At 37.3% G+C, this 15,156-nt stretch overlaps 1 long non-coding RNA gene across 1 annotated transcript in view; it reads right to left on the bottom strand.

The window, feature by feature from the left end:
- LOC128639622 (uncharacterized) overlaps positions 1 to 15,156 on the bottom strand; it is an 87,949-nt gene that overhangs the window by 15,345 nt on the left and 57,448 nt on the right. The window contains exon 2 of the long non-coding RNA XR_008399233.1: positions 2,136 to 2,221. This is a non-coding gene — a long non-coding RNA (uncharacterized LOC128639622). The remainder of the gene's footprint in view (positions 1 to 2,135; positions 2,222 to 15,156) is intronic.

Below are 15,156 nucleotides of genomic sequence, written 5' to 3'. Positions count from 1 at the left end.
CCATTTGCATGCACCAATTCTAAGTAAGAAAAAGCAGCTCACACAAGCTAGTTTGAATATGTTTACATTGTTCATCATATGTTATATATGTTATTTATGTTACTATATGTCTGATAAGAAACTCTTTTTGCAAATCATTATAAATAAATTTCTTTTTTGTTCTTTTTTGTTCTTTTTTTGATGATCCATCAAACTGCATAATTAATGATCCAGTTTTATAGCAATTCTTGATTTATGCATAGAATAGTTAAGCACCATTTGGAATGTGTCTTTTAGACCATTTAGTATTGGTGTCTTTTTTATGTGTATTTGTTGCAGTATCAGACATATAGTAACATAAATAACATATATAACATATGATGAACAATGTAAACATATTCAAACTAGCTTGTGTGAGCTGCTTTTTCTTACTTAGAATTGGTGCATGCAAATGGAATTATTTGGTTTTTTTTTATGAGATATGCATATATTTGTATTTTATGTATGTGTTGTTTCATTTAATTGTATACAGGTGTATTGGTCCCTTTAAATAGAGGTACTATCACCTGACAAACTTACCCTATGATTAAGTGCCTATAGGGCACGAAACTAGTCAGGGAGTTTGGAGCTGTGTATTCTTTTAACACATGTTTAAATAAAAGTTATATTTTTAACTATTGGATTGCCCTGCTACTCCTTTGCCTCAGTGCTGCTGTATATGCTTATTAAAATTGTATACCCTTTCTAAATCAAACAATATTATTGCTCCACATTTGGTGCACTAGTAGATATAGGTATAAAAATGAAAAATACATTACTACTTATGGATTATGCTACAACTTTGTCTCTCATTACAAAGCAAGGGGACAATATTATTTCTACAAATTTGGTGCAAAGTTTTGCCCCAAACTTGTTGCACTAATAGATATAGAAATAAAAATGAAATAAATACACAACATAATATAGCTAACTTCCTTTTTATTTGTTGGAAAAATCTATGTGCACCATGTTTAAAGGGATACTGAACCCAATTTTTTTCATTCATGATTCAGATAGAGCATGCCATTTTAAGCAACTTTCTAATTTACTTTTTCTTTGTTCTCTTGCTGTCTTTATTTGAAAAAGAAGGCATCTAAGCTAAGGAGCCAGCAGATGTTTGGTTCAGAACCATGGACAGCACTTGTTTATTGGTGCTGTCCAATCAGCAAGGACAACCCAGGTTGTTCAGCAAAAATGGGCCAGCATCTAAACTTACATTCTTGCTTTTCAAATAAACATACCAAGAGAATGAAGAAAATTTGATAATAGAAGTAAATTAGAAAGTTGCATGCTCTATCAGAATCACAAAATAATTTTTTTGGGTTCAGTGTCCCTTTAAGCCATGTAATACAAGTCCCACTCTCCACTTTGCGCCATATTTGACTCAACACTTTTCGCACCAATTGTGACGCAAACTCCTAAGCAATCCACACACTAGTGAATTTTTCCACTACTTTTGATTGGAACATACATAATCACATGATTTATGACATCTGCCAATCTGATTCAAATACACATTATAAACTATCACTAACTAATCAAATTGCTCGATACTTGTGTCATTGATCACTCATCAGAACTTGTAAGTGCCATTTGTTACATTGTGCATTATACTTTGAAAGTATGTATATGTGAAATTAGTATTAAAGATAAACATTGATGCTGACATTAGGACACACAGTGTAATATTTTAGACAAGTATTTTAAAATTTGAATTGATGTTTGATTTAATATAATCTTAAGATGATAGCTCAAAGGGATAGCCCACCTAACTTTAAACTGTCATGATTCAGATACAGCAGAAATTAAAATCACCTTGCAGCATCAAGTGAGGGACTTAAAAGTGTTTTTGCTCATTATCTTATGCAAAGGAAACCTATATTTTAATATTCGTATAATATAGTTTGTTAGCTTTTTAATGACACTGGTTTGACAGAGCTGGGAGCTTGATTTTAATTTCTTATACATACATATAATATTTAATATATTTGTATTGCCACTTTCTCTTCATGTCTTTGAAGCTTTCAGTACCAAAATCTATTCTGTAATAGCTATACAGAAATGGGCAAATAGAGAGAGTCACATGGACACCCAATATGCTCTGCTCTCTGACTCACATATTATGGTAGTTACTGGGTAGAAATGAGAGTCTCTGGGTTCCAATGTGTGCTGGTCAGCAGTCTGTGGATTTGCTCTACTTGTCCTGTAACAAAGTTCAAAAAATAGATTTGATTATATCTTCCAAAGAACATGAAAGGGAAATATATATTTCAATCCTTATAAAAAAAAAAGTGCTGTATTCTCTAAGATATATAGTTATTCTCCAAAATGCACATTATTGAGACATGGAAGTCATTAGTATGCTGGGGCTAAATAAACAACACAATCCAAAACATGTTAAAGAAAAAACTTCTTTAGCATATTTTGTCAACACCAAGTGTACGGACATTGCACAAGCACAGGAGGTAGGTTCAAAAATACTAGGATTTACCATAACTTTAAAACAACGACAAGTTATGGCACGTGGAAAAAGCCAAAATGAAGCCAATGTTGTTTAATTAGTCAAGTAAAAAAAAAACCTTTTTAGAGTTGCTTGAAAATGATTTTATGATAGATTTTAATCTTACAGTCACAGGCCCCTATTTAACAAAGGTCTGTTGGACCTGATCCGACAGTGCAGATCAGGTCCGACAGACCTCACTGAATGCGGAGAGCAATACGCTCTCCGTATTCAGCATTGAACCAGCAGCTCTTGTGAGCTGCTGGTGCAACGCCACCCCCTGCAGATTCGCAGTCAATCGGCCACTAGCAGGGGAGTGTCAATCAACCTTATCATACTCAATCGGGTTGAATTGCTGCAATGTCTGTGCTGACATTAGGACACACAGTGTAATATTTTAGACAAGTATTTTAAAATTTGAATTGATGTTTGATTTAATATAATCTTAAAATGATAGCTCAAAGGGTTAGCCCACCTAACTTTAAACTGTCATGATTCAGATACAGCAGAAATTAAAATCACCTCTTTACTGGCATGCTGTTTTCAAGTGTATTTCTTCCTTCTCTTGAATTTCTTTTTCAGTAAGAAATGTCATTTTATATGCCAGCCCATTTTATAACACTTGTGTAGGGGTGGTTTTTAAAAATAGATTGCAATCAGGAGGGGTTACACAGGTGAAGAGAGAAACCTGACCCAGCTCTTAACGGGACAGGAAACCCCAAAATATTATTTTTAGAACATACAATTTTAAACAACTTTCAAATTTACTTCTATTATCAAATTTGTTTCATTCTCGTTACCTTTTGCTGAAGGAACAGCATTGCACTACTGGCAGCTAGCTGAACACATCTATTTAGCCAATCACAAGAGACAAATGTGTGCAGGCACCAATTAGCAGCTACCTCCCACTAGTTTAGGATATGTGCGTATTCTTTTCCAACAAGGGATAGCAAGAGAACAAAGCACATTTGAAAATAGAAGTGAATTTTAAAGTGGAGGAGGAGGTATAGAAAAGAGAGAAAAAGCGAAAAACATATACCACCTAAGACAAATAGCACAGAAGGAGAAATAGTATTACAGGGATCAGTACTCAATATATCTTCTTATCCACTAAGTGAATGTGAAATAAAAGTGTTAAACTATGGTCTGGGTTTTTGTCCGAGCAGTGATTTTAACCTCTTTCAGACTGTTCTGGATGTAAACAAATTTATTAGACAACTGACTATGAAAAAATATTTTAAGACCAAAACGATAAATGATAATATTACTACATTTGAACTAGAGCAGACTGAGAGAGGTAGGTCAGAAGGACCTAGATTCAAAAGATATAGATCCAATTTTTACCCTACCAGAGTCAGAGGCACACAATTAGAACTCTTTCATAAAAGGGTATTAGAAGATCTAATTTCCCTAAAAGAATCAGAGAAAGAAGTATGCTCTAAACAAAACCTGAGTAAAAAAGAAAGAGAAGCTGTGAAAAAGCTAGAAGGGAATGATAAGATTGTTATCAAACGGTCTGATAAGGGCAACAGCATCGTAGTATGTGACAAAGATTGGTATATAAATGAGTCAAATAGGCAACTAAATGATGAGGAAGTATACATCAAACTTGATAGGAACCCAACACAGAGAATTCAAGAGAAACTTTTGTCTCTATTGGATGACGGTCTAGAGAATGGGTATATAGATAAAGCTACATTTGATTCATTATATGTTGAAAATCCGAAAATACCCATTTTCTACCACCTTCCTAAGACACATAAAGGAATATCTGACATCAAGGGAAGATCCATTATATCTGGTTTAGAATCTGTACTAGAGCCTTTGTCTGACTGGATTGATGAAATCCTTCAACCTATTGTCTCAAACCTTAAAAAGCCACCTTAAAGACACAAAACATGTTTTAAATATCTTTGAAGAGTTTGAATGGAAGGAGACATTCAGCTGGCTGTCTGTGGACGTAGTGTCGCTGTACTCTATGATTCCTCATAAATTGGGTCTAAAGGCAGTGGAATACTTTCTGGACCTGGATACCTCCTTCGATTCATACTTTAAAAATTATGTCCTGGAAGTCATTGAATTTCTCCTCGAACATAATTATTTTATGTTTGAGGGAAAATTCTTTTTGCATATTGGATCTTTATCTTTAAAGCATTGGTTCCAGAAGGATTTAATTCAGAACATGACATCATAAATTGTTGGGTCTGAATAGAGCCAACGGTTAAATACACAGCACCTTGTGTGCAGATATTTTACTTTATCTTATAGTGTGTAACAAAAGTAATAATGGTAATACTAAGTATATGTAAAAATGTAAACACTTTTGAATATCTCGCAGATAACTATGTAATATAAACATTTCTGTTAGTCAGTTAAATGACAGATGTGAAACACTCACTTTATGTAATTGAATAGAAATGCCACAGCCTAGAACCTCCCATTCAGAAGAAATTGATTGGAGTAGAACTAAATGGGAGTACACCTGTAAGAAGGTTTAAGCTACAGGTAAGAGAGGTTCCGGTATGGTCTATGAGTAAGGCGGCTGACTTCTGCCAAAACGCGTAAGATCGAACCTCTCTGTAATTTTCATTTACTTTGTGTGTCTCTTGGAATCTACAATGGATACTTTGCTTTTACCCATTCATTTGAATAAAACATTGGTTTCATTTAAGAACTGAGGTCCGCCACTTATTTCTTCGTTAAAATTACATGCTCTATCTGAATCGTGCAACTTAATTTTTTACTTTCCTATCCCTTTAAAATATCCATTGATTGCAAATAAATACATATGCTACTCTGATTACATGTTATATTTGCAATTATTCCTGCTCAGAATAATAATAAATTTACAATATATACATATAGTGGTATAAATAAACACAGAGATAGGATAGACAACATTGTTTAGAACAAAAAATGGAACTTAGGGACATGTAAATATGTTTGCAAAATATTTCTGACATAACGCACACACACACACACACACACACACACACACACATATATATATATATATATATATATATATATATATATATATATATATATATATATATATACATATACATACACATACACATACAAGTATGTGCAAGGATATATGTACAAATTCTAGCATTAATAATAATTTAAAAAAATAAATAGAAAATATGACTTCTAGAAACACAAATACACATTAATTTATGTGAAAGTATCATATAACAAATCAATATAAAATAACTTTCTATGAGATATTGTTTGAGGTATAAATCAATCTATTTCTTGGACATTAACAGATGAAAAATAAAAGATTAGCTTTAGAGAAATGTGCTTGTTCATAATGACAGTAATGAAATGGTATAAATAAATATATATATATATATATATATATATATATATATATATATATATATAAATTTATGTAGATATGTATGTAGATAGATATATAGATATATAGATAGATATATAGATCTCTCTGGGAAAGCCCTTTGCAGACCATTTTTTTCCAAACCTTACACATAACTTTGAGCACTTATAACCTTTTAATGCAATTTTTTTTAGAAATAACGATTACGAGTTTTGCGTTATAGCTGCTCGCTAATTACTTGTACGTTATTTCCATTGCGTACTTTTTATAACGTAGGTATTATGAGTCTGAAAACAAACTCATAACGCGTCGTGGTAACACAAGTACTGCGTTTATTTAATAAGCGTAATTACAGACGCGTTAAAGATTCTCCCATAGAGATCAATGCTAAATGAAATAATCACAGATTTTTCTTCTAACACTCGATCTCGCGAGAAATACACACTGCTCTGTCATATTACGTATAAAACACTAATTTATTTAAAATGGAGTATATTCGTTCCTTGTTAAAAGAGGTGTTGATTACATTGGATATTGAGGAATCTAGTCCTCTTGATGTTAAAACTAGTAAACGTTTAAATTCTGTTTATAAACCTCCTGTGGTTACCCCAGAGGTTTTTCCAGTTCCTGGTGCTATTTCTGACATTATTTCTAAGGAATGAAAATGGCCTGGTACTTCTTTTATCCCTTCTTCAAGGTATAAAAAATTGTGTCCTTTGCCAGCAGTTAGTTTGGAGTTTTGGGAAAAGATCCCCAGAGTTGATGGGGCTATTTCTACTCTTGCCAAACGTACTACTATTCCTATGGAAGATAGTGCTTCCTTTAAGGACCCCTTAGATAGGAAACTTGAATCTTATCTAAGGAAAGCTTATTTATATTCTGGATATTTTCTCAGGCCTGCCATTTCTATGGCTGATGTTACAGCTGCATCAACTTTTTGGTTGGAAAGTTTAGCGCAACAGGAAACAGATCCTGATTTGTCTAGCATTGTTCGCTTGCTTCAACAAGCTAATCATTTTATCTGTGATGCCATTTTTTATATCATCAAAATTGATGTTAAATCTGACTTTAGCTATTTTAGCTAGAAGAGCTTTGTGGCTTAAATATTGGAATGCTGACATGGTATCTAAATCTAGATTACTATCTCTTTCTTTACAAGGTAATAATTTATTTGGTTCTCAGTTGGATTCAATTATTTCAACTGTCACCGGGGGGAAGGGAGTTTTTTTGCCTCATGATAAAAGACCTAAGGGTAAATCTAAAGCTTCTAACCGTTTTTTCATTTTTTTCGACAAAATAAGGAACATAAACCCAATCCTTCCCCCAAAGAATCTGCTTCCAATTGGAAACCTTCAAGTTGGAATAAATCCAAGCCATTTAAGAAACCATAGCCAGCCCCCAAGTCTGCATGAAGGTGCGGCCCTCATTCCAGCTCAGCTGGTAGGGGGCAGATTAAGATTCTTCCAAAGCATTTGGACAGATTCTGTCCAAAATCAATGGATTCAGAGTATTGTCTCTCAAGGCAACCGAATAGGATTCAGAGTAAGACCTCCTGTGAGAAGATTTTTTCTCTTACGCATCCCGGCAAATCCAGTAAAGGCTCAGGCTTTTCTGAAGTGTGTTTCAGACCTGAAGCTCTCAGGGGTAAGCATACCAGTTCCGTTTCAGGAACAGGGTCTGGGGTTTTATTCAAATCTATTCATTGTCCCAAAGAAAGAAAATTCATTCAGACCAGTTCTGGATCTGCATATTTTTGAATAGTTGTATTAGTGCCAACTTTCAAAATGGTGACTATAAGGACTATTCTGCCTTTTGTTCAGCAAGGTCATTATATGTCCACGATAGACTTACAGGATGCATATTTCTATATTCCGATTCATCCAGACCACTATCAGTTTCTGAGATTCTCTTTTCTAGACAAGCATTACCAATTTGACGCTCTTCCATTTGGCCTAGTGACAGCTCCAAGAATTTTTTCAAAGGTTCTCGGTGCCCTACTCTATGTAATCAGAGAACGGGGTATTGCGGGGTTTCCTTATTTGGACGATATCTTGGTACTAGCTCAGTCTCTACATTCTGCAGACTCTCATGTGAATCAACTAGTGTTGTTTCTTCAAAGACATGGTTGGAGGATCAATTTACCAAAAAGTTCCTTGATTCCTCAGACAAGGGTCACCTTTTTAGGTTTCCAGATAGATTCAGTGTCCATGACTCTGTCTCTAACAAACAAGAGATGACTAAAATTGAGTTCAGTTTGTTGGAACCTTCAGTCTCAATCATTCCCTTCAGTAGCTATGTGTATGGAAGATTTAGGTCTCATGACTGCAGCATCGGACGCAATCCCCTTTGCTCGTTTTCTTATGAGACCTCTCCAGCTTTGTATGCTGAATCAATGGTGCAGGGATTATACAAAGATATCACAATTAATATCCTTAAATCCCAATGTTCGACTCTCTCTGACTTGGTGGTTAGATCACTATCGTATAGTTCAAGGAGCCTCTTTTGTTCATCCAACTTGGACTGTGATCACAACAGATACAAGTCTTTCAAGTTGGGGAGCTGTCTGGGGATCTCTGACAGCACAAGGGGTTTTGAAATCTCAAGAGGCGAGGTTACCAATCAATATTTTAGAACTCTGTGCTTTTTTCAGGGCTCTTCAGGTGTGGCCTCTGTTGAAGAGAGAACCGTTCATTTGTTTTCAGACAGACAATATCAAAACTGTGGCATATGTCAATCATCATAGTGGGACTTGCAGTCCCCAAGCTATGAAAGAAGTATCTTGAATACTTTCTTGAGCGGAATCCAGCTCCTGTCTAATTTCTGTGATTCATATCCCAGGTGTAGAAAATTGGGAAGCGGATTATCTCAGCCATCAGACTTTACATCCGGGGGAGTGGTCGATCCATCCAGATGTGTTTTCTCAAATTGTTCAGATATGGGGTCTTCCAGAAATAGATCTGATGGCTTCCCATCTAAACAAGAAACTTCCCAGGTACCTGTGCAGGTCCAGGGATCCTCAGGCGGAGGCAGTGGATGCGTTAGCAGTTCCTTTATGTTACCAACCTGCTTATATCTTCCTGCCAAAAGTGATCTCCAAGATCATCATGGAACAATCGTTTGTGTTGCTGGTAGCTCCAGCATGGCCTCACAGGTTTTGGTATGCAGATCTTGTTTGTATGTCCAGTTGCCGACCTTGGCCACTTCCTTTAAGACCAGACCTTCTGTCTCAAGGTCCGTTTTTCCATCAGGATCTCAAATCATTAAATTTGAAGGTATGTAAATTGAACGCCTAGTGCTTAGTCATAGAGGTTTCTCTGACTCAGTGATTAATACTATGTTACAGGCTCATAAATCTGTTTCTAGGAAGAATTATTATCGAGTTTGGAAGACTTATATTTTATGGTGTTCTCATAAATTTTCCTGGCATTCTTTTAGAATTCCTAGAATTTTACAGTTTCTTCAGGATGGTTTGGATAAAGGTTTGTCTGCAAGTTCCTTGAAGGGACAAATCTCTGCTCTTTCTGTTTTATTTCACAGAAAGATTGCCAAGCTTCCTGATATTCACTGTTTCGTGCAGGCTTTGGTCCATATCAAGCCTGTCATTAAATCAATCTCTCCTCCTTGGAGTCTTATTTTGGTTTTGAAGACTTTACAAGCTCCTCCTTTTCAGCCTATGCATTCTTTGGACATTAAACTTCTTTCTTGGAAAGTGTTGTCCCTTTTGGCCATCTCTTCTGCTAGAAGAGTTTACAAATTATCTGCTCTTTCCTGTGAATCTCCTTTTTTGATTTTCCATCAGGATAAGGCAGTTTTGCAGACTTCATTTAAATTTCTACCTAAGGTTGTGAATTCTAACAACATTAATAGAGAAATTGTTGTTCCTTCTTTGTGTCCTAATCATAAGAATTCTTTGGAGAGATCCTTATATTCATTGGATGTTGTAAGAGCTTTGAAATATTATGTTGAAGCTACTAAAGATTTCAGGAAGACTTCTAGTCTATTTGTTGTCTTTTCTGGTCCTAGGAAAGGTCAGAAAGCTTCTGCCATTTCCTTGGCATCCTGGTTAAAGCTTTTGATTCATCAGGCTTATTTGGAGTCGGGTCAGGCCCTGCCTCAGAGAATTACAGCTCATTCTACTAGATCAGTCCCCACTTCGTGGGCTTTTAAGAAGGACGCTTAAGTTGATCAGATTTGCGAAGCAGCAACTTGGTCTTCTTTGCATACATTTACTAAATTCTACAGTTTTGATGTATTTGCTTCCTCAGAAGCAGTTTTTGGTAGAAAAGTTCTTCAGACAGCTGTTTCAGTTTGATTCCTTTGCTTATGTTTAAGTTTTTCTTTTCATTTATGAGGATAAACTTATATTTTAGGTTGTGGATTAATTTTTTTCAGCAGAAAATGGCTGTTATTATTTTTATCCCTCCCTCTCTAGTGACTCTTCTGTGGAGTTCCACATCTTGGGTATTACTATCCCATACGTCACTAGCTCATGGACCAATTACATGAAAGAAAACATAATTTATGTAAGAACTTACCTGATAAATTAATTTCTTTCATATTGGCAAGAGTCCATGAGACCCACCCTTTTTATGGTGGTTATGATATTTTTATATAAAGCACAATTATTTCCAAATTCCTTTTTTGATGCTTTTTACTCCTTTGTTTATCACCCAACTACTTGGCTATTCGTTAAACTGAATTGTGGGTGTGGTGAGGGGTGTATTTATTGGCATTTTGAGGTTTGGGAAACTTTGCTCCTCCTGGTAGGATTGTATATCCCATACATCACTAGCTCATGGACTGTTGCCAATATGAAAGAAATTAATTTATCAGGTAAGTTCTTACATAAATTATGTTTTTTTAAAGGAGCAACTATGCACTACTGGGAGTTATTTGAAGACATCTGTTGAAACAATGAAAATAGGCAATTTTGTGCATCAACCAATCAGCAGGTTACTCCTAGTAATGCATTGCTGCTCCTACCTAGCCTACCTAGATATGCTTTTCAACTAAGGATACAAATAGACTGAAGCAATTTCAATAATAGAAGCAAAATTGAAAGTTGTTTAAAATCACATGTTGTATCTAAATCATACAAGAAAAATGTTGTGTTTCATGTCCTTTTAATGATAAGAAGAAAATATCAAAGTATATGAGATGTATATTTATATAATCTGCACATATGTAAAGATGTGTTAGTGTTGTCTAAATGTAGCCAAAAGCTGTCAAGCACTATCCAGGGGCAGAATACAAAATGGCCATGACCCTAAGATTACATTAAAATGAAGATATCAAGAATCGAAGGAATATCTTTAAATACTCATAAATTGAGATTTGTATTACAATGAAATCCCAACTCTGATTCGTGATTCTTATATTAAAATAACAAGAAAAGAGAATTAGAGTATCCATATTAATATACATCAATGTGAATGGATTAGGTAATGTTATGTCCATGTTTGTAAGACAAAGGTAAATTAGAATGAGACATACTACACTGTGACGAACACGGGCTTGAGGTTCCAGCACCAACATCCATATCTGTAAAAGATTCAATCAGGATTGGATATCATTAATACAAATCAGGCCATGGACACGAACAATCAGATATTTTTTTTAGAATTGACAAAGTAAAAGGAAATTTATGCTTACCTGATAAATTTATTTCTTTTACGATATGACGAGTCCACAGATTTCATCCTTACTTGTGGGATTTAACCTCCTGCTAGCAGGAAGTGGCAAAGAGCACCACAGCAGAGCTGTATATATAGTTCCTCCCTTCCCCTCCCCCTCCAGTCATTCGATCGAAGTTAGGAAGAGAAAGGAAGAGCCAAAAGTGCAGAGGTGACTGAAGTTTAACAAAAAATAAATACCTGTTTTAGAAATGACAGGGTGGGCCGTGGACTTGTCATATCGTAAAATAAATAAATTTATCAGGTAAGCATAAATTTCCTTTTCTTTTACAAGATATGACGAGTCCACGGATTTCATCCTTGTGGGATAAAATACCAAAGCTACAAGACACGGAGGAAAGGGAGGGACAAGACAGGAACCTAAACGGAAGGCACCACTGCTTGAAGAACCTTTCTCCCAAAAACAGCTTCAGAAGAAGCAAAAGTATAAAATTTGTAATATTTGGAAAAAGTGTGAAGAGACGACCAAGTTGTAGCCTTGCAAATCTGTTCAACAGAAGCGTCGTTTTTAAATGCTCATGAGGAAGCCACAGCCCTAGTGGAATGAGCCGTAATTCTTTCAGGAGGCTGCTGTCCAGCAGTCTCATACGCCAGACGGATGATACTCTTCAGCCAAAAAGAAAGAGAGGTAGCCGTAGCTTTCTGGCCCCTACGCTTTCCAGAAAAAACAACAAATAATGAAGATGATTGACGGAATTCTTTAGTCGCCTGTAAGTAAAACTTCAGGGCACGGACCACATCCAAGTTATGCAATAGACGCTCCTTCTTAGAAGAAGGATTAGGACATAATAAAGGAACAACAATTTCCTGATTAATATTCTTATTAGAAACAACCTTAGGAAGGAAACCAGGTTTGGTACGTAAAACCACCTTATCAGAATGGTAGATAAGATAAGGCGAATCACATTGTAACGCTGAAAGCTCAGAAACTCTACGAGCAGAAGAAATAGCAACCAAAACTAAAACTTTCCAAGATAACAACTTAATATCTATGGAATGCATGGGTTCAAACGGAACCCCTTGAAGAACATTAAGAACTACATTCAAACTCCAGGGTGGAGCAATTGGTCTAAACACAGGCTTGATTCTGGTCAGAGCCTGACAAAAAGACTGAACGTCTGGAACATCTGCCAAACGTTTGTGTAGTAAAATCGACAAAGCAGAAATGTGTCCCTTTAAGGAATATATAACCCCTTCTCCAATCCCTCTTGGAGAAAAGATAAAATCCTGGGAATCCTAACTCTACTCAATGAGTAGCCCTTGGATTCGCACCAATAAAGATATTTACGCCATATCTTATGGTAGATCTTTCTAGTAACAGGCTTACGTGCCTGAATCAAAGTATCAATGACCGAATCAGAGAACCCCTGCTTAGATAAAATCAAGCGTTCAATCTCCAAGCAGTCAGCTGCAGAGAAACTAGATTTGGGTGTTGGAAGGGTCCCTGAATGAGAAGGTCCTGCCTCAATGGAAGCTTCCACGGCGGCAGAGAAGACATGTCTACTAGATCGGCATACCAAGTCCTGCGAGGTCACACAGGTGCGATTAGAATTACTGAATCCCTCTCCTGTTTGATCTGAGCAATCATCCGGGGCAGGAGAGCAAACGGTGGAAACACATAAGCTAGGTTGAACGACCAAGGCATCTATCAGTTCGGCCTGAGGATCCCTTGACCTGGATCCGTATCTTGGAAGCTTGGCATTCTGACGAGATGCCATCAGATCCAACTCCGGTCTGCCCCATCTGAGGATCAGAGTGGCAAAGACCTCCGGATGGAGTTCCCACTCCCCCGGATGAAACGTCTGTCTGCTTAAAAAGTCCGCTTCCCAGTTGTCCACTCCTGGGATGTAGATTGCTGACAGATAACAAGAGTGGGCCTCCGCCCACCGAATTATCTTGGATACTTCTGTCATCACTAAGGAACTCCTTGTTCCTCCCTGATGATTGATGTAAGCCACAGTCATCATGTTGTCCGACTGAAAGCGAATGAATTCGGCCAAAGCCAACTGAGGCCACGCCTGAAGTGCATTGAATATTGCTCTCAATTCCAGAATATTGATTGGAAGAAGTGATTCTGACTCCACACACCCTGAGCCTTTAGGGAATTCTAGACTGCACCCCAACCTAGTAGACTGGCGTCCGTCGTCACTATCACCCATGAGGGTCTGCGGAAGCACGTCCCTTGGGACAGATGATCCTGCGACAACCACCAAAGATGAGAGTCTCTTGTCTCCTGATCCAGATCTATCTGAGGAGACAAATTTGCATAATCTCCATTCCACTGCCTGAGCATGCTCAGCTGTAGTGGTCTGAGATGAAAACGAGCAAACGGAATGATGTCCATTGCCGCCACCATCAATCCAATTACCTCCATGCACTGGGCCACTGATGGCCGAGGATTGGGAAGAAGGGAACCCTTGTCTGCGGAATTAATGAACTCTTTTCTAGATTCACCTTCCACCCGTGAGTCCTCAGAAAGGACAGAACCATGTCTGTATGAGACTTTGTCAGATGGTAAGATGACACCTGGATCAGAATGCAATGCCCCGCGCCCTGAGAACCACCAGAAGTGACCCTAGAACCTTCGTGAAGATCCTGGGTGCTGTGGCCAACCCGAAGGGAAGAGCCACAAACTGAAAATGTTTGTCCAGAAAAGCAAACCTTAAGAACTGATGATGATCCTTGTGGATAGGAATATGAAGGTATGCATCCTTCAAGTTCACGGTAGTCATATATTGACCCTCCTGGATAATGGCAGAATTGTTCGAATCTTGAAGGATGGGACTCTGAGAAACTTGTTTAGACTTTTTAGATCTACAATAGGTCGAAACGTGCCCTCTTTTTTGGGGATCACGAAAAGATTTGAGTAAAACCCCTGCCCCTGTTCCAGTATTGGAACGGGATGAATTACTCCCATAGTAGAGAGGTCTTTTACACAACGTAAGAACGCCTCTCTTTTTATCTGGTCTACAGACAATCGTGAAAGAAGAAACCTCCCCCTTGGGAGAGAACTTTTGAATTCCAGTTGATACCCGTGGTTCAAGATTTCCAGTGCCCAGGGGTCCTGAACATCTCTTACCCAAGCCTGGGCAAAGAGAGAAAGTCTGCCCCCTACTAGACCCGGTCCCGGTTCGGGGGCCGCCCCTTCATGCTGTCTTGGTAGCAGCAGTGGGCTTCTTGGGTTGTTTGCCCTTGTTCCAAGCCTGGTTGGGTCTCCAGATGGACTTGGCCTGAGCAAAAGTCCCTTTTCTGTTTAGTGGAAGAAGAGGAAGAAGAGGGGACTCCTTTGAAGTTCCGAAAGGAACGAAAATTATTTTGTTTACCCCTCAGTTTAGCTGTCTTATCCTGAGGTAGGAGATGACCCTTACCTCCCGTGATGTCAGAAATGATTTCTTTCAAGTCAGGCCCGAATAGGGTTTTTCTTTTGAAAGGAATAGCCAAAATCTTTGACTTAGATGACACATCAGCAGATCAGGATTTTAACCATAACGCTCTACGTGCTAAAATGGCAAATCCGGCATTCTTAGCCACCAATTTAGCAATCTGAAAGGCGGCATCTGTAATAAAAGAATTAGCCAGCTTAAGAGCCTTAATTCTAT

This window comes from Bombina bombina, chromosome 9 (genome assembly GCF_027579735.1).
Source record: "Bombina bombina isolate aBomBom1 chromosome 9, aBomBom1.pri, whole genome shotgun sequence".
Classification (NCBI taxonomy): domain Eukaryota; kingdom Metazoa; phylum Chordata; class Amphibia; order Anura; family Bombinatoridae; genus Bombina; species Bombina bombina.
The sequence above is the reverse complement of the archived record's forward strand: the minus strand, read 5'-3'. Positions and strand labels throughout refer to the sequence as shown.